The 20,004-nt window shown below is 39.7% G+C and overlaps 1 long non-coding RNA gene across 1 annotated transcript in view; it reads left to right on the forward strand.

Moving 5' to 3' along the window:
• The window catches only part of LOC118545166 (uncharacterized), a 35,029-nt gene extending 17,185 nt beyond the window's left edge, over positions 1-17,844 (forward strand). The window contains exon 4 of the long non-coding RNA XR_004921975.2: positions 16,680-17,844. This is a non-coding gene — a long non-coding RNA (uncharacterized LOC118545166). The remainder of the gene's footprint in view (positions 1-16,679) is intronic.
• The last annotated feature ends 2,160 nt before the right edge of the window (positions 17,845-20,004 follow it).

The raw sequence follows: 20,004 nt of genomic DNA on the forward strand, positions 1-20,004 counted from the left end.
GCCCCAAGCACCCTGGGCCGTCTCTTCCCGGAGAAGTCATCACAAAACGGCTCGTCTTGTTCTGTCGATTATTCTCCCTTTGCACTTCTCCATGTGGAGAAAACAGCTCTTGAAAGGTTTGCTCCTTCTCACGGTGGCGACTGCACCAGCTGTTGTCACAGCATCTTCCTCTGTGACGCTGATTTAAAGGAGAGAGAGAAGAAACCCAGTGCTGTTTACCTGATTATAAGGACAATATTTGCGGTTGGGAAATTACACATGCAGAGAAGTAGGAGGAAAAATCACCCACATATCACCACCTAGAGATAACTATTATTAAGGTTTTTCATTTTATGTAACTTATACAGTTAATATATATTTGGGTCTACCTGAGGTCATTTGGTAGCTACAGTTTTGTATCCTAATTTTAAATTCAGCAGGAGTTAGCAACCGCTTTCCCACTGACGGTCCCCAGCCATACCAAGGGAAATAAGGCAGAGAGAGGCTGGGGTGGGCAAAAGCCAAAATTCTATCCCACGTGGTGGTTTTCTGAGGTAAACACCGTGACGTTACAACCTTGGTAGTTTCCCGGTTTTCCTCCCCAGTTCATAAGAGGATGCGGTAGGGAGAGAACAGGAGAGACCCAGAGACGCAGGGACCGGTTTTTAGAGCAGATGACTTTCTTTGGTGTGGAGCTGTCGGTCAGACTTGCTGCTGTGCCTGATACATTGCTGAGGAACGGACACGTACACACCCACCCAAATGGCATTTAAAAAAACTTTTGACCACCGTATCATGGCACATATCCTGAATTTGCCCTAGTAAGTGGGCCTTTCTAACCAGGGAACTTCGCCGATTCATAGTCGTAAGAGGTAAGGAGAGCTGTCTTCGGTGAAGACACTATCAGAGATGAACTGTTCTCTGCCTGACTTGGAACCACAACTTCAGCTGCCTCCTCCTTTTAGGCCCACAGGAGCCTCTTAATGGTATTTGTCATGAGTTCAGCCTATGGAAAATTTTAATCAGCTTTTGTATTCTTGCAATTTGGGTGTCTTTGTTATCTTTTTCATTCTTACTGTGGCAAAGCTAAAGCAGGAGCCAAACGTAAGCCCAACCCACTTCTTGACCAGCCCTAATCATAGCATGTATGTAACTTTATTGTCCTTGCTTACTTATCAGACTGCAGAGGGTCACATGAGGAACCATTATCACATGAGGAACCATTATCACATGAGGAGCAGGCACTCTTAGCTGCCTGTCCAACAGTCATTTCCTCCTCCTTCAGCCTTGACCACAGTGAGAGGGAAAGAGCCAAAAAAGCACTGAAAAGGTAGAAATAAAAAGGCTGAATAAATATAAATTGTGACCGGTCTAAGCCAGTCATGGGAATCTTAAAACCCTTTGCCAGATACTCACTTTTCAGCCTCCCTTGCTGTTTGAGATGGCCATGTGATCCAGTTCCCATGATGGGCATAGGAAAAAAATCTGGAAAAGACTTCCTTCCTGACAAATAGGAAAGGTGTTTTTCCTTTGCCCCCTTTTTCTCATCTTTGAATGTAGTATGAAGACCTAATGCCTAGAGCTGTGGTAGCCTAGCCATCTGGTGACAGGTGACAGCATGAGGGTGAAAAGCCACCAGGCCACCAGGCTCAGGATGCTGATGCTGAAGTGTGAAAAGGAACTGGATCCCTGGTGACATGTTTGAGTTACTAGTCAACCCTAGAATTGCCCACTTTGGGAATCTTTCTTAAGAAGCAAGAAAATTTCTTACGGTTTAAGGCACTCTTTCTTGCAGGTGAAACTATCCTAATTGATACATGCCAAGGATGGCCAAGGCATGAGAGGCTCAACTTTTCTGAAAGGCCGTGTCAATATTGTAGTAACTGCTAAACTACAAACCAACAAATCCAATGTCAGGAGTTGACCAGTTGGGTGAATAAGATGCATTTTTCTTTCAACTTGTGGAAACTTTCCGGAAGATGGACAGATTAAGATGAGGGAGTGGGCAAAAAGGAATCATCCAGAACCTATATTCCACAATCCTTGAGTACAATTAAGGTGGCATACTTTTTAAACGTGTTTTCTGTTAAGCCTAAAACATGCTGGTATTAGTATGTATGTTTTTTATAACGCCTAATAGAGAAAAGTTAACCGACGTAGTACAAAAACCGGGAATCAGACTCACAAATACAGACCTCTCAGAGAGTTTGGTGGGCACGAAGGAACAGCATGAGATTTAGCTTGAGCATGAATTCATCCCAGAGTCAATGGTACAAAGTAATGTGTATTCAGGATCAAAGGAAATTAGAAATACCTTTTGATTTCAGCTACTTTATAACAAAACATCTTAGTTTCCATCTGTTTTTAATGAGTGGTTATTCATTTTGCAAATTCATTCACTGACAGTTTTAAATGGTCATCTTCCTCACAGCTTCTAAAATGTTGTTGGGTCTATACAAAAATTGAATTATGGAATCTCTTCAGGAATATGGTGTTAAGGAAAGTTCCTGAACTTTGAAGTCAGACTAACAAGAATTCAAATTTTCTGCTAGTAACTAGCTATGAACTTGGACATATTACTTTACACGTTTGAGCCTCATTTCCTAAATAAGGATAATAATACCCATCACAAATTTAAGTAAGGAATGTAAAGTACAGAACACATAGTAGATGTTGATAACTAATAGCTTCTCTGTCAGTTAGGGTCTAATAAGAAATAGATGGAATATACAAATTAGGATGTTTTAACATTTTTTCCCCCTGACAAATGGATTTATTTCCAAAAGTGGGCAATACTTAGGGGAACCACATCTAGGAAAAATTCCCAGGTTAAACAAACGAAGCTGCTGTCTAAATTTAATTCACAAGGGTGTTTATCACCTCATTGTTGTCTTAGCGAAAACCAGGAAACAATCCAGATGTCTGAGTATAGGGAATTGATTACATTCATACAGCTGAATACCATAAAACCAATAAAAATAGCATTGTAAAAGTAAGTGTATTGACACCAAATATATTAGTAGTATAGTGCTACATGAAAGAACAGATTTTAAGATATTATAGAGAGTAGAATCTATTTTGTTAAAATTATATTTACAATCTAAATTTATATCTAGATATTATTTAAAGCCAGACCTTTAAGATTCTTTAGGAATCTTTTATAAACTGCCAGCCTTTTTTTCAGTCCTCAAAGAGGTTAGAGAGTTGATTTCACATCTTTGGGGGGAGTTGGGGGGTATCACCCTTAACATGATTCAGATGATTAGATGGAGTGGCCAGTCTTGTGTTTGGTAATAGGCCCTCTCGAGTGTGTTTGCATCAGAGCTGTCTCTGAGACTCTGTAACTTCTTTGGGGTGGGGTTCAAGGTGAAGGTGGGAAAAATGCTGTTGCCTGCCTGTGTGAATTTAGCGAGCACTGCCTTGCCAAGTGTTGCTTGTTCCTTTTTGGTAATCGTGTGCAAGATATCTAGAGCTGGGAAACGGAAAACTGCAGGAAGGCTAGGAGGCAGGACCTTCCCTTTAGAATAGAAACTATAAAAAGTAATTGGACTGGCCGTGGTTTAGCTCATCGTGGGCTGGATGATTGATGTCCATGTGTGGAATTACTTAGGACACAATAACCCAGAAAGCACAGCTGCTGGACTATTGTGATCTGCTCTCATTGTCTGGCTGGGGCTACACCTCTGAGGGTGGAGGGATGAAGTTTCCCCTCCAGCAGGGGATGCAAACTGAAGTGGTTACAGGGTGACAAGCAGTAATGACAATAATAGAACACACGCATGCCAAAAAGTGTTCTAAGGGTTTTACTTGAATTATCACTTTAAATCCTCAAAAAACCTTATGGAGAAGACACTATTGTTCATGTAATTTTATAGACTGAAGAAACGTATACATAGAGGTTAAGGAACTTGTCCAAAGTTAAGGAGCAGGTGAGTAGTAGAGATGGAATTTGAACCCCCGTCTGGCTGCAGAGTCAGACTCTTACATTATGGTCTGCTGCCTCTTTGAAGTGAGTGTAATGTCCTTGAATGAAGCTGGCTGGACATAAGCAAAAGGGAGAAGGGGAATGGGGCAAATTGGAGATGAATGTCCTGCCTGGACAGACAGCTACTGGTTAGCCACTGCTACTGTGGAGGAAGGTGGGCCTAGTGTTTCCGCATCATCCAAGTTCTCAAGAGAAAACAGAAACCTGGATTCCTAATTTTAGAGTACACTCCTGGCCAAAACACACACATATGTGCACATGTGTGTACATGCACGCTCATATTACCATGGACCAGTAATTTCTGAACCCTGTATTAAAGCAAATGGACATTTCCATGTTCAATCATCCCCCAAAAAGGAGAGAGCTGAGTAGGTGAACCTTAGATGGGAGGAAGGAAAAAAACTCCACCATTTATTATGTTGTCATTTTAGGCAAATTAATTTACGTCTCTGAGCCTCCGTTTTTCTCATCCATAAGTTGGAGGGGAAAACAGTATTATCCCTAGGGTTTGGGGGGTTAAATGGGGTGACCAACTTTTTAAAGTGCCAACCTGGGACTTTATCAGCCATATCAGACTAAAATATATGTAATATATAGTATGTATTATAAATGTATATAATAAGTTTATTATATATGATGTATAATCATAATTAGCATAATTATGTTTTATTACTTTAACAAAAAAATTTGGAAAAGAGGTGTTTATTTGAAATTATACATCATTCTGTATTATTTATTTTTCTTTTTTAAATTTTATTTTACTATGTTATGTTAATCACCATACATTACATCATTAGTTTTTGATGTAGTATTCCATGATTCATTGTTTCTGTATAACACCCAGTGCTCCATTCAATATGTGCCCTCTTTAATACCCATCACCAGGCTAACCCATCCCCCCACCCCCCCTCCCCTCTAGAACCCTCAGTTTGTTTCTCAGAGTCCATAGTCTCTCATGGTTCATCTCCCCCTCCGATTCCCCCCCTTCATTTTTCCCTTCCTACTATCTTCTTTTTTTTAACATATAATGTATTATTTGTTTCAGAGGTACAGGTCTGTGATTCAACAGTCTTACACAATTCACAGCAATCACCATAGCACATACCCTCCCCAATGTCTGTCACCCAGCCACCCCATCCCTCCCACCCCCCACCACCCCAGCAACACTCAGTTTCTTTCCTGAGATTAAGAATTCCTCGTATCAGTGAGATCATATGATACATGTCTTTCTCTGATTGACTTATTTCGCTCAGCATAATACCCTCCAGTTCCATCCACATTGTTGCAAATGGCAAGATTTCATTCCTATTGATGGCTGCATAATATTCCATTGTATATATATACCACATCTTCTTTATCCATTCATCTGTCAATGGACATCTTGTCTCTTTCCATAGTTTGGCTATTGTGGACATTGCTGCTATAAACTTCGGGGTGCACATACCCCTTTGGATCACTACATTTGTATCTTTGGGGTAAATACCCAGTAGTGCAATTGCTGGGTCGTATGGTAGCTCTATTTTCAACTTTTTGAAGAACCTCCATACTGCTTTCCAGAGTGGCTGCACCAGCTTGCATTCGCACCAACTGTGTAGGAGGGTTCCCCTTTCTCCGCATCCCCACCAACATCTGTCATTTCCTGACTTGTTAATTTTAGCCATTCTGACTGGTGTGAGGTGGTATCTCATTGAGGTTTTGATTTGGATTTCCCTGATGCCGAGCGATGGTGAGCACTTTTTCATGTGTCTGTTGGCTGTTTGGATGTCTTCTTTGGAAAAATGTCTGTTCATGTCTTCTGCCCATTTCTTGATTGGATTCTTTGTTCTTTGGGTGTTGAGTTTGATAAGTTCTTTATAGATTTTGGATACTAGCCCTTTATCTAATATATCACTTGCAAATATCTTCTCCCATTCTCTTGGTTGTCTTTTGGTTTTGTCTTTTTTGTTTCTTTTGCTGTGCAAAAGCTTTTTATCTTGATGAAGTCCCAATAGTTCATTTTTGCCCTTGCTTCCCTTGCCTTTGGCGATGTTTCTAGGAAGAAGTTGCTGCGGCTGAGGTCGAAGAGATTGCTGCCTGTGTTCTCCTTTAGGATTTTGATGGACTCCTGTCTCACATTTAGGTCTTTCATCCATTTTGAGTCTATTTTTGTGTGTGGTGTAAGGAAATGGTCCAGTTTCATTCTTCTGCATGTGGCTGTCCAATTTTTTTTTTTTTTTAAAGATTTTATTTATTTATTTGTGAGAGAGAGAATGAGAGACAGAGAGCACGAGAGAGAGGAGGGTCAGAGGGAGAAGCAGACTCCCTGCTGAGCAGGGAGCCCGATGCGGGACTCGATCCCGGGACTCCAGGATCATGACCTGAGCCGAAGGCAGTCGCCTAACCGACTGAGCCACCCAGGCGCCCGTGGCTGTCCAATTTTCCCAACACCATTTGTTGAAGAGACTGTCTTTTTTCCACTGGACATTCTTTCCTGCTTTGTCGAATATTAGTTGACCATAGAGTTGAGGGTCCATTTCTGGGCTCTCTCTTCTGTTCCATTGATCTATGTGTCTGTTTTTGTGCCAGTACCATACTGTCTTGATGATTACAGCTTGATGAGCCGAAGGCAGATGCCCAATGACTGAGCCACCCAGGAACCCCTATTTTTAAAAATTTTTTTAAAGATTTTTATTTATTTGAGAGAGAGAGATTGAGCACGAGCAGGTTGAGGGGCAGAAGGAGAAGCAGACTCCCTGCTGAGCAGGGAGCCCGATGCAGGGCTCAATCATGGGACTCTGGGATCATGACCTGAGCCAAAGGCAGATGCTTAACAAACTGAGCCACCCAGGTGCCCCCATTTTTAGTTTGCTAACAAGGTTTTTTTAAAGTCATGAATGAGTGTTGAAATTTAACCTAGTAACTGTATAACTTGACCTGGTGATATGGTCTTCTTAATCTGTTAATGTAGTGAATTATATCAATTGATTTTCAAATGTTGAACCAATATTGGTTACCAGAATAAATTAAACTTAGTTATAATGTAGTATCTTTTTTATATGTTGCTAAATTCAGCTTGTGGATATTTTATTTAAAAATGTTAAATCCGTATTCATTATTGAGCATTACCTATAATTTTCTTTCTTGTATTCTCTTTCATGGGTTTAATTATGATTATACCAGTTTCTAAAAATAAATTGAAGAGTATTCTCTCTTTTGTAAGTTTCTGGAAGAGTTGGTTTAAGATGGGATTATCTATTTCTTGATTGCTAGGTAGAATTCAACACAATCATTCAATAGGATCTTGTTGATTTTCTGTCTAGTTGTTCTATCAGTTTCTGAGAGGGGCTGTTTAAGTCCCTTGCTGTAATTGTGGTTTGTCTATTTCTCCTTTCAGCTATATCAGTTTTTGCTTCATGTAATTTGAAGCTCTGTTGTTGAGTCCATACACATTTAAGATAATTATATCTTCTGTTAAGAGTTGAATTGTGTCCCCCAAAAGGTATGTTGAAGTCATAAACTCTGCTATCTGTGAATGTGACCTCACTTAGAAATAGATGTAATCAGGTTATAACGAGGTCATACTGGATTAGGGAGGGCTTTATAAAAGAAAAAAAAATTGGATACAGACAGACACGGGGAGAGAGCCATGTGATGACAGAGGCAGAAATTAGAGTAATACATCTACAAGCCAAGGAATGCCAGATTGCTGGCAAACACCAGAAGCTAGAAGACAAAGAGAAGGATTCTCCTCTACAAGTTTCAGAGGGAGCATGGCCTTGCCAACATCTTAATTTCAGACTTCTACCCTACAGAACTGTGAGATAATAAATTTATATATATTTTTAAAAGATTTATTTATTTATGTATTTGACAGAAAGAGAGAGAGAGCATAGCAGGGGGAGCGGGAGAGGGAAAAGCAGGTTCCCTCCTGAGCAGGGAGCCCAATGCAAGGCTTGATCCCAGCACCCTGGGATCATGACCTGAGCCGAAGGCAGATGCTTAACCTACTGAGTCCCCCAGGCGCCCAAAATTTATATTGTTTTAACCCACCCAGTTTGTGGTACTTTGTTACAGCAGTCTTAGGGAACTAATATATCTTCCTAGTGGATTGCTCCTTTATCATTGTGTAATATTCCTCTTTGTCTCTAGTAATATTCTTTGCTTCGAAATCTACTTTATCAGATATTAATGTAGCCACTCCTGGTTTTAGATCAATGTTTGCAAGATAAATCTTTTTCAATCCTTTTATTTTCAACCTACCCATTTCATTGAATTTGAAGTGAATTTCTTGTACACAGCATATTTTTGAGTCATGTTTATTTTTTCCACCCCACTTATCTCTGTCTTTTCATTGGTGTATTTAGACCATTTACATTTAAGGTGATTATTGTTAATGCTTAAGTCTGCAATTTTATTATTTGTTTCTGCTTCCTCTAGTTCTCATTCATTTGTTTCCTTTTCTTGCCTTTCTGTGGGTTATTTGAACATTTTTTAGGATTCTATCTTATTTATAGTGTTTGTGTCTCTTTGTATACTTTTCATACTGGTTGCTCTAAGTATTATAAATATGTGACTTATGTTCTACTAGTACCAACATTTGAGCATTTCAAGTGAAGTTTGGAAACTTTACTTCTATTTAGGTCTCTTTACATTCTCCACTTTTAAATATCATTGTCTTGAGTATCAGATGGTGTTATAATTTTTGTTTTGGTCATCACATGTGATTTCTAGGGACGCCTGGGTGGCTCAGTCGGTTAAGCATCTGCCTTCGGCTCAGGACATGATCCCAGGGTCCTGGGATCAAGCCCTGCATCAGGCTCCCTGCATCAGACTCTGCAGGGAGCCTGCTTCTCCCTCTCCCTCTGCCTGCCGCTCCCCCTGCTTGTGCTCTCTCCTCACTCTGTCAAATAAATAAAATCTTCAAATATGATTTCTAAAACTCATGAAGAGAAGGACAGTCTACTGTGTGTACCCATATTTCTATTCTTTCCATTGTTCTTTCTTCCTTCATGATGCTCCAAGATTCCTCTTTTATTATTTATCTCTTTGAAGAAGTTCCTTTAGCTAACCTTTAAGGGTAGGTCTGCTAGAGACAAATTCTTATTTTTCCTTCCTTCAAGTGTGTCTTTATTTCTTCTTCATTTCTGAAGGGTAGTTTCACAGGATATAGAATTCATGGTTGACAGTTCTGTTCTTTCACTACTTGAAAAATTCATCACTTCCTTCTGGGCCTGCATGTTTTTTATGAAACGTCTGCTGCCGTTGGAATTAGTATTCTTTATAGGTAGCACATCATTTTGAAGCCGCCTTGGCCCCTCTGGCCAACCTAGTAGTTTCCAAGCAGGCACCCTTCGCCCCTGCGATTAACTAAACCTTTCTTTGTTTATCTATAGATCATGCATTCTTTCCTAAAACAGAGCCCTTCTGCATATCACCAAATTCTCTCGCACAATGCCCTCCCACCCCAGGCACCAAGGAACCAGACCCCCTTGCACAACCTCCAAGCACTGAGATAACATCTGTAGCCGGCACCATTGAGTCTGTACATAATCAAGAAATGTTATGGACCACTGCACTCCCTTTACTGATTAACTGTCCTAAACTCCTTTAAAAACCCCTGAGCCAGGCAGAAACCTTTAAGTTGGCCTTTGGACAAGAGTCCACCTTCTCCCCAGGTAGCCGGCCTCCTGAATAGAGCTCCTATTCCTTTCCAAGCAAAATTCGTCTCTTGAGTATTAGCTTTTCAAGTGATGGGCAGTTGAACTTGGAGTTTTGTAACAATTTCTGTTTTCAAGATTTTTTTTTCTTTTTATTCAGTTTCCAGAAGTTTAATTATGTGTTTGGGATTCACTCAGCTTCTTGAATATGTAGGTTTGTGTCTTTTGCCAAATTTGGGACATTTTCAGCTATTATTTCTTTGAATACTCTTTCAGTCCCACTCTCTCTCCTATTCTTCTGGGACTCTGATAATTTGAATGTTTGCATTGTCTCAGAGGTCCCTGAGTCTCTGAAGCTCTAGTCTTCTTTTTTCCCCAGCGTATTTTACTTCTTGTCATGCTGGGTAAATTCTCTTGATTTGTGCTAAAGTTCACTACTTCTATCCTCTGTCATCTCTGTTCTACTATTTAATCCAGCAATATAAAAGAATTCTTTTATTGCATTTTTCAGTTCTATAATTTCAATGTTTCTTTTTTTTTTTTTAAGATTTTATTTATTTATTTGCGAGAGAGAGAATGAGAGTCAGAGAGCACGAGAGGGAGGAGGGTCAGAGGGAGAAGCAGACTCCCCGCTGAGCAGGGAGCCCGATGCGGGACTCGATCACGGGACTCCAGGATCATGACCTGAGCCGAAAGCAGTTGCTTAACCGACTGAGCCACCCAGGTGCCCTCAATATTTCTTTTTTAATAACTTCTATTTCTTTGCTCAGATTTTGTTTTTTCTTGTTTGAAGAGAATTGTAATGATTGTTAAAGCATTTTATAATGGCCTCTTTAAAAATCCTTGTCAGAGAGGTGCCTGGGTGGTTCAGTCAGTTAAGCGTCTCCCTTTGGCTCAGGTCCTGATCCTGGGGTCCTGGGATCAAGCCCCGCATCAAGTCCCACATTGGCCTCCCTGCTCAGTGGGGAGCCTGCTTCTCCCTCTCCCCCTGCCACTCCCCCGCTTGTGTTCCCCCTCTCAAATAAATAAATAAAATCTTTTTTTAAAAAGGGGAGGAAAGAGCGAGCACCCGGGAGGAGGGATAGAGGGAGAAGGAGAGGCAGACTCTGTGCTAAGGGAGCCTGATGTGGGGCTTGATTGGAGCCAGGCACCCCAATAAATAAAATCTTAAAAAAAAAAAAGTCCTTGTCACAGGGTGCCTGGGTGGCTCAGTCGGTTAAGTGTCTGCCTTTGGCTCAGGTCATGATCCCAGGGTCCTGGGATTGAGTCCCGCATCAGGCTCCTTGCTCAGTGGGGAGCCTACTTCTTCCTCTGCCTGCCGCTCCCCCTGCTTGTGCTCGCTCTCTCTTTGGCAAATAAATGAAAATCTTAAAAAAAAAAAAAAAAAGTCCTTGTCAGGTAATTCCAACATCTGATTCATTTACGTATTGATATTAGATGATCGTCTTTTCTCACTGAAGGTGTGATTTTCTTGGTTCTTGGTATGATGCATGATTTTCAATTACACCTGGACATTTTGCCTGTTATGTTAAAAAAAAAATCCTGGTCCCTATTTAAATACTTTATTTTAGCAGGCATTTACCTTGCTTAGGCTTAGCGTGCAAGTTCTACCCAACTTTTGTGGGCTGTAGTTCCAATGACAGTTTAATTTTCAGAGTCCTTATGGTATTATTTTGGTCTACTTGCTTTATCAGGTGACAGTTGGGTTCCCAACTTGTTCCTGCTGTTGCTGCCTGAGAAAACAGAAGGATTTCTGCAGCCTGTACCATCTAGTGTGCCCAGCAAGGAGAAGGGAATCTTAGGTCTGCATGGACAAAGAAGCTTCCCTGGCTGGGCAGCTTGTTGTGGTGGGGCCCTCTTGCTGATCACTTCTCCTCCCACCCTCCTTCCTGGCCACCCTAGTGGCTCTGGATGGAGAAGGGAAATCTCAGGCCGATGGAGGAAAAAAGGCTTGCTATGCCCTGCTACTGTTGATAGTGTCTCTCCTGTTCAGATTATGTGGCCTCTCTAGTGTCTCTGACTAGGAGAGGGGAGTCTCAGGCCCACAAGGACAGAGGCTTTCCTGCTTGGGATGCATATTGTGATGGGGGTCAAGGGTCCAGTACTGCTCAGCTGTCCCAGGATTTCTTGGTGGGGGAAGTGAATCTCAGGCCCAGACAAGTGCTATTCCTAACCACTACAGGGCTCCTTCCCAGTGGTGCCAGGCTCACTTGATGGTGTTTTCATGTTTGATACCTGTAGAGGGGGCTATGGGAAGTGGTGAATGAGCCAACCTAGACTACTTTTTGTTGCTAAGTTGGGTGTTGGGAAGCAACTGGGTCTGAGTTGCCTTCTTTTGTTAGGGGAGGTGTATGTAAAATGCCCTGTTGCTGGGTATTGAGATTCCAAACCAGTTTGCTTCTTTTTACAACCTTTTAGAGTTCTCCTTTGGTTACCTTTTGTGTTATTTCCAGGGTATATGGTTGTACTTAGTGGGAAGGAGCAGGGAGAAACAAATCTACACCATCTTATATGAACTGGAAATTATCTACTCATTCAGTTTTCTTATCATTTGTAGACTATTCAGTCTTCCTATTTATTCTGAAGTCAGTTTTGGCAAGTTCAATTTTTTAGGACTTTATTAATTTCATCTAAGTTTTCTTTTCTTTTCTTTTAAGATTTTATGTATTTGACAGAGAGAGAGAGAGCACAAGCAGGGGGAGTGGCAGACAGGGAGAGAGAGAAGCAGGCTCCCCACTGAGCAGGGAGCCCGATGCGGGGCTCGATCCCAGGACCCTGGGATCATGACCTGAGCTTAAGGCAGACGCTTAACCGACTGAGCCACCCAGGTGACCCAATTTCATCTAAGTTTTCAAATGTGCTATCAAAAAGTTTTCATTTTGTTGTCTTTTTGATCTCTGTAGTTGTAGTATTTTTTATTTGTTTATTCTCTTTTTTCCCTGGTAATCTTTGCTAAAGAGTTACCTTTTTAAAATTTTTTTTAAAATTTTTTTTGGGGTTTCCTTTTTTTAAATTTTAAGTTCAATTAATTAACAATATAGTGTATTATTAGTTTCAGAGGTAGAGTTCAGTGATTCATCAGTTGCATACAACACCCAGTGCTCATTCCATCACATGCCCTCCTTCATGCCCACCACCCAGTTACCCCATCCCCCCCCACCTCCCCTCCAGCAAGCCTCAGTTTCTTTCCTATGCTTAAGAAGGCTCTTATGGTTTGTCTCCCTCTCTGGTTTCATCTTATGTCTACGGCCATACCACCCTGAACGCGCCTGATCTCGTCTGATCTTGGAAGCTAAGCAGGGTCGGGCCTGGTTAGTACCTGGATGGGAGTTACCTTTTTTTAAAAAAGAAGATTTTATTTTTAAGTAATCTCCACACCCAACATGGGGCTTGAACTCACAACCCTGAGATCAAGAGTCACATGCTCTACCAACTGAGCCAGCCAGGCATTCCAAAAGTTACCAGTTTTATGTCTTTTTGAATAACCAGTTTTTATCTTTGATGAGTCTTTCAATTTTATATTCATTTATTAATTTCTTTCTCTCTGCCTTTCTTTGGGTTTGTTCTCAATTCTTTTCCTAACTTCTTAAATTGGATACTTAGCTTATGAATTTTCAACCTTCCTTCTTTTCCAATATATATATCTTTTAAGACTATAAATATCCCGGGGCGCCTGGGTAGCTCAGTCGTTGAGCGTCTGCCTTTGGCTCAGGTCATGATCCCGGGGTCCTGGGATCGAGCCCCACATCGGGCTCCCTGCTCCGTGGGAAGCCTGCTTCTCCCTCTCCCACTCCCCCTGCTTGTGTTCCCTCTCTCGCTGTGTCTCTCTCTGTCAAAAAATAAATAAAATCTTTAAAAAAAAAAAAAGACTATAAATATCCCTGTAAGCCCAGCAGTACTTACAGAGAAAGCTTTGATATATAACATGTAGTCCCCTACAGAGGAGGGATGCAGGATTCACCCAAAATTTGGCTTTGATGTTGAGACTGATGACACCACACATGTACATACTGAGAGAGTATGAAAAGGTTCATTACTCACATAATGAGGTTTTCTGGGGAGTAAGGCAAGCTTCGAAGTAGCTCCAAAGATGGCTTGAGAGAGCAGGAAGGGGCAACTGGCTTGGGATTTTATGGTAGTTAAGGGGTGGCGTTGAGGTAAGAGCTCCCTCATGTCGACTGGAGCTTATGTGGCTTCAATGTCTTACTAGTACCAGAGGAGGGAGGGAACATCCAAGCTTTCTTATCTGCTTGCCCAGCAGCAGGACAGCCTGGGAAGGAGCGGTGGGACCTGAAAATTTTTGGCAAACATTACCAATGGAGTAAGACCTTTATTGCACTTAATATTCTATTATAATTTATTTCTAAATATTTTTATTACTTTCAGGACTTCTTTGACTAATGAGTTGTTTAGAAGTATGTATGTATATTCTAAAATATCTAAATACAGACTAATGAGTTGTTTAGAAGTATGTATATATATTCTAAAATATCTAAATGTTTTTGCCATATTAAAAAATTTCTAACTAAATTGTATTGTGGTCTGAGAATGTGGTAGTATGGTTAATTCTCATATAAGTTCCGTGAATTTGAAAGGAATTTTAATTCTCCAAATTTAGAGTGCAATGTTTGATATACATCCATGAGCTCAAATATTTTGAGTTGCTTCTGCTTGTTTTAAAGATTATCTTTTTCTTTTTTTCTCTTAAGATTTATTTATTTTTTTATTTGACAGAGAGGGAGAGAGAGCGAGCACAAGCAGAGGGAGCAGCAGAGGGAGAGGGAGAAGCAGACTCCCTGCTGAGCAAGGAGCTCAATGCAGGGCTCGATCCCAGGACCCTGGGATCATGACCTGAGCTGAAGGCAGATGCTTAACTGACTGAGCCACCCAGGCGTCCCTCTGTATTAGATTCTGAATAGATGCTTGTTAGAACCTGTAGTTCTAGCCTCCTCGTCTAATATTTCATTTTTCCATTTTCTGGATAATTTGAATTTTGGGTAATTTCTTTGAATGTATCTTTCAGTACACTAATTTCTCTAAACTGTTCTAACTCCACTGAGTTTTATCGGTCTAATTATCATGTTTTTCATTTCTAGAAATTCTTGCTGGTTGTTTTCCAAATCTTAGTGGTCCCTCTTCAAATTCTTTTATTCTTTGAATATATTTTAAGCTTTAAAAAATTTCTTTAAATATATTAAGCATGTTTATTTTATAATCTATATATGACAACTTGAATATTTTAAGTCTTTAGGGGCCTAATACTACTGTTGTTTCTTTGGCTGTCACTTATGGGGCCTTATTTCTGCCCTATGATCTGTTTTTCCTAGAGCTATTTATTTGTTCATTTGTTCATTCATTCATTCATTCATTCAGTTTAGAATCTTTGGGAATGCTTTGGGATTTGGTTGAAGTTGCATTCCTACAAAGATTTGTTTTTGCTCCTACTAGTTGCCTAAGGGCACTGTACCAATCTGGATAACCTTAAATTCTCTATTGAAAGTTTTTAGAGATTTCTAGGGGTCACATAGATTGTATGAATTTGGCCTCAAACCTACTTCGGGTATGCCTGTTACTATAACTTTTTCATGGGAGATTACCCACCTCTCCTTTGTTACAAGTTTGAGACAAGTAATTATCCTCTCTCTCCTTTTTGTAGCAGGTTTGTTTCTCATTTTCCCCTTGGGGTCTGGCTTTATGAAGAGATCTTGTTAGACTTCTGAGGTCCAAGACTTTACCTCCTTGTCCTTGCATAATACAGGCATTCAAACCCCCAAAGATCAAAATCTCCAGGGATTAGGAGAAACCATTAGGGGGAAAGCAGACCTGGGTTTTCTGTCTTACTTCTTGGGAGTTCCTTCTAGCATTATTTTTGGCCTCTGTGAATCCTTTCTCTTGTCTCAACTCAGAAAAGCTTTAAACAAAAAATTTTTAATAGGGGGCACCTGGGTGGCTCCGTCATTGAGCGTCTGCCTTTGGCTCAGGTCATGATCCCAGGGTCCTGGGATCGAGCCTGATATCAGGCTCCCTGTTTGGCAGGGAGCCTGTTTCTCCCTCTCCCACTCCCCCTGCTTGTGTTCCCTCTCTCAGTGTGTCTCTGTCAAATAAATAAATAAAATCTTTAAAAAAAATTTTTTTAATAGACTTTCAGAGTAGTTTTAGGTTCACAGCAAAATTGAGCATCCAGTACAGAGAGTTCCCACATACCTTCTGTTTCCGCCCCCCACCCCCATACACAACCTCTCACTTCTCTAATGGATCTAAGAAAAGTTGTTAATTTTTCAGTTTGTTCAGCTTTCTCTTTGTTGTTGGGACAAAATGAAACTTCCAAGCTCCTCACATGCTGGACCAGAAACCAGAGTTTTTCTTTTCTTTTTTATGGCTTCTCAATTGTCTCCCCACATCTACTGTTAAAAATTTAAAAAAAAAAAAATTTATCATTTTAATTATTTCAGTCTAAAAGGGTTATTCCATGTCTACTTGGCCAAACTGTCCAAAATGGAAATCCTTCTTATTATTTTCTTTTGAAGCAGAATTGCTAGCTTTCCAATTTGGGAATTTATACTGCAACTATCCAATTTATACAGCAACTATCAGTTTGAGAGTTGTTTCTCCACACTGACTGAGGCATACCTTCAACAGTCCTAGTCTGAGCATCTTTTCATGTATTACTTGCTTATTTGTATCTCATCTTTATCTAAATGCCTATTTTTACTGGGATGTTAATCATTTTATTGATTTGTAAGAGCTTGTTTGCCATATCTTGTCACATCTTTTCCCCAGGTACTCAGTTTCTTGTGGACTTCTTAACTTAAAATTTGATGTATTTCATATTCCTAAGTTCCAACTCAAAATTCTAATTCACCAGGTCTGCAGTAAGCTCTAAGAATATGTATTTTAAAGAAATACTGAGCTGTTACTGTGAACCACATCCTGCAAAAATACTAACGATACTATTGGTCTCATAGATTAGGTAAATCAAATAAAGGTACTGTGACTCCAAGTCTGGTATTCTTCACACTGGTTTAAGTTATACCTTTCTGACCCCATTTTTGTTCTTGCTTCCTTCTTTCCCCAACCAGCTGTCACAAGAGACTACTCATTACTACAAACATGAAAATCCTGCAGCAGATAAGAGAAGTGTAAGTTGCTTTTCTAGTAGACGTGCAGTCATTAAGACTACAGACTTTGGCATCAGACAGATCTGGGTTCCAGTCCTGGCTCACTGGATTATTTTTCAGCTGCTGTGTAATCTTAGCCATGTTACTTAACCTCTTTATGCCTCAGTTGTCTCGCTGGTAAAGTGTATATAATCAAGACACTTAATCTCATAGTTAGCATAGGCATTAATGAAATAGTATTTGGAAAGCAGAGGCTTTGAAGCATAGTAAATGACCAATCACTAAATAGTAGCACTTTTGCGTTATTTTTTGCTGGGCTTATGAGAATTTGCTCTAATTTTTGTACCGTGGTCGGGGCTACAGGTCTGCCTCAGATGCAGGTAATAAAGGAATATAGTATCTGGAGAGAGTTAAAAAACAACTGAGTAAAAGTTTGCCCGCTTTTTATTATTACTATAAATTTGTAATTCTAAACGAAGTCAGTGATAAATACTCCTCCTCAAATACTTTTTTTGTTGGACTAGGTTCTAAACAATTGTCGTGGCTACTGCCAAGTTTTTAATTATATATATATAACCTTCAAGTGAGCATATTTGTTGCTTTTTCTTTTGTAAACACTGCATTCTAAACATGGAAGTTAATAATGAGCGCTCTGGCCCTAGGCATTCAGACTTAGCCACCTGGAATCATTTTAAGAGTAAGTTTGTAAAAGTTCATAATCAAACTAAGTTTGGGTGCAGTTTGTGTCTCCAATACATATGATACCACACATTCTAGTGTTTAAACAAAAAATTCAAATAATGACAGCACAGTGGTTATAAAGACCCATTACTTCAATTCTGTCACTCTATGTGATAAGATGAAGTTTTTATTTGCGCTTAAAATTTTAGATTATAGAGAGATCTCAAAGTTGCTAGAACTGATCCTGAAGAAATAAAGACACAGGCAGTTTTGGTTTTGGGATTTTGCTATGAAATTGGATTCTTATGAATCTCTGCTCATCCTTTTGTTTAAAACTTCTCTTAACTAGTTTATCTTCCCTCACGTTAAAACTTTTGAAGTTAAAATTAATAAAAAGTTAATAACAGGTCTTGCTAAACTGTCCATTAAACATGAGCATGTGAAAATGAATTCTGATAAAGCCATTGACAAATCTGCAGAAGTTAAGGCTCAAACAGAAACTGTAATGTTGTTACTCATTAATATGATGATTATCCAATATGCAGGCATAAGTTTTACTATATTTTTTCAAATATATACGTGTGTGTGTGTGTGTATGCATTTAACAAATGTTAACCTACTACTCTTTGTCTTTTGTACTGCCCTATATATTTCACCCTTTAAAACTTTTTTTTTTTTTCTTTAAGATTTTATTTATTTGACAGAGAGAGAGACAGGAAGAGCAGGAACACAAGCAGGGGGAGTGGGAGAGGGAGGAGCAGGCTTCCCGCTGAGCAGGGAGCCCGATGCGGGGCTCGATCCCAGGACCCTGGGACCATGACCTGAGCTGAAGGCAGACGCTTAACGTCTGAGCCATCCAGGCGCCCCAAAACTTTTTCAATTGTATGATGACTATGGGAAGTTCAATAAAAGAAAATTTCCACTCTCTTTTTCCCTTTTTTGAAATGGAATTTTTACTTTTATTTTTACTGACATGATATATGACGTTCAATAAAAGAAAATGTTCACCGTTTACACTTTTTCCTGGCCATTATTTACTTCATTTCATGATCATTCCTAAAAATAACTCTGTCATAAAGAGGAAGAAATGTTAAAATTAATAACAATAATAATAATAATAATAATCTACTCCAGCTGTCAAATACACTAGATAGAACAGATCCAAAAATAAGTGGAGTCTATTTCCAGGGCAGTCCAGTTAAATTTTTCCCATCAAGCATCAGGATTCCCGCCTTACCCTCCTCTCTCTTTTCTGCTCATTCTTCTTTCTCCTCTCTTCCTCCTCACTGCCTCACCCAGCTCTGAAGTACTATTTTAATATGATGGATCCATTGATGGTGAAAGTGACTCTCTGGTGAATTCATCAGAACAGGCTGCACAGGAAACTGAATGAAAGCCTGTGTATCACAAACCAGAAGACCAGGAAAGGTCAGAAAAGGACGCTTTATCAGGTAGCAGAGTGCTGGGCTCAATTTCCTGTTGTGAGGACTCTGAATGGGGCGGATCTCCGTGTCTCCACAAACTATTTTTTTTATTTTTTTTAGATTTTATTTATTTATTTGACAGAGAGAGACATAGCGAGAGAGGGAACACAAGCAGGAGGAGTAGGAGAGGGAGAAGCAGGCTTCCCCGCGGAGCAGGGAGCCCGATGTGGGGCTCGATCCCAGGGTCCTGGGATCACGACCTGAGCCGAAGGCAGACGCTTAACGACTGAGCCACCCAGGCGCCCCTCCACAAACTCTTTAAAGGAGCAGCCCCGTGATGGGGAAATTGGTGGTGGGGTGGAGAGTGGAGGAGGTTAATGATGTGGGAGAGAAAAAGAGAACCTAAACAAACCGCAGCATAAGAAATTAAGTGCTTTTTCAAAAACACAATGATACAAATTCCTTTTTTTTTGCTAATGGTTTCTTGTCCTGGGAATTGACAGGGGTGCCATATAACCAGACCAGACCAAAATGACAGAAAAGCTAAGTATGTCTGGATCAAAGATACTCATGGGAAATTCAAAAAAAGAAATTAAAAAATCAATAAATATGTAAATAAAATGTTATAATGCTAATAAGATGAAATATTCACCTCATTACAATTTAAGAAATATGAATAAACAGAGAATCAACTTGGCAAAGATTTAAAAAGTCACCAAGTGTTGGCATGGTAAAGACAGAAATAAATAACTAATATGTTATTTATGGGGTATAGATTGGTATACACTTCCTAAAGAATTTAGCAATATTTAGCCTCAAAAATCTATATTCATTTTAATCCAGCACTTTCATCTACATAATTTGTACAGAGGAAATAACTATAATTTTTGATAATGATTTAACCCTATATAAATTAATTACACCATCATTATTTATAATATAGAAAATCTGGAAATACCTTAACTATCCAAAAATAGTGGTTTGGTTAGATATGTCCTTTGACTGGAAATTTATCCAGTGATTAAAAATTATGTGCTATCAGATATTTAAGGACATGAAAATTATACTCTTAAGTAAAAAAACAATTACTAAACAACATTATCCCCTATGCTTAGAAAAATAACTGGGAAAATGTATACTGAAGTAGAAAAAAAATCTTTATTCCCTTCTTTCACACTCCC

Source organism: Halichoerus grypus, chromosome 8, assembly GCF_964656455.1.
Source record: "Halichoerus grypus chromosome 8, mHalGry1.hap1.1, whole genome shotgun sequence".
NCBI classification, from domain to species: Eukaryota; Metazoa; Chordata; class Mammalia; order Carnivora; family Phocidae; genus Halichoerus; species Halichoerus grypus.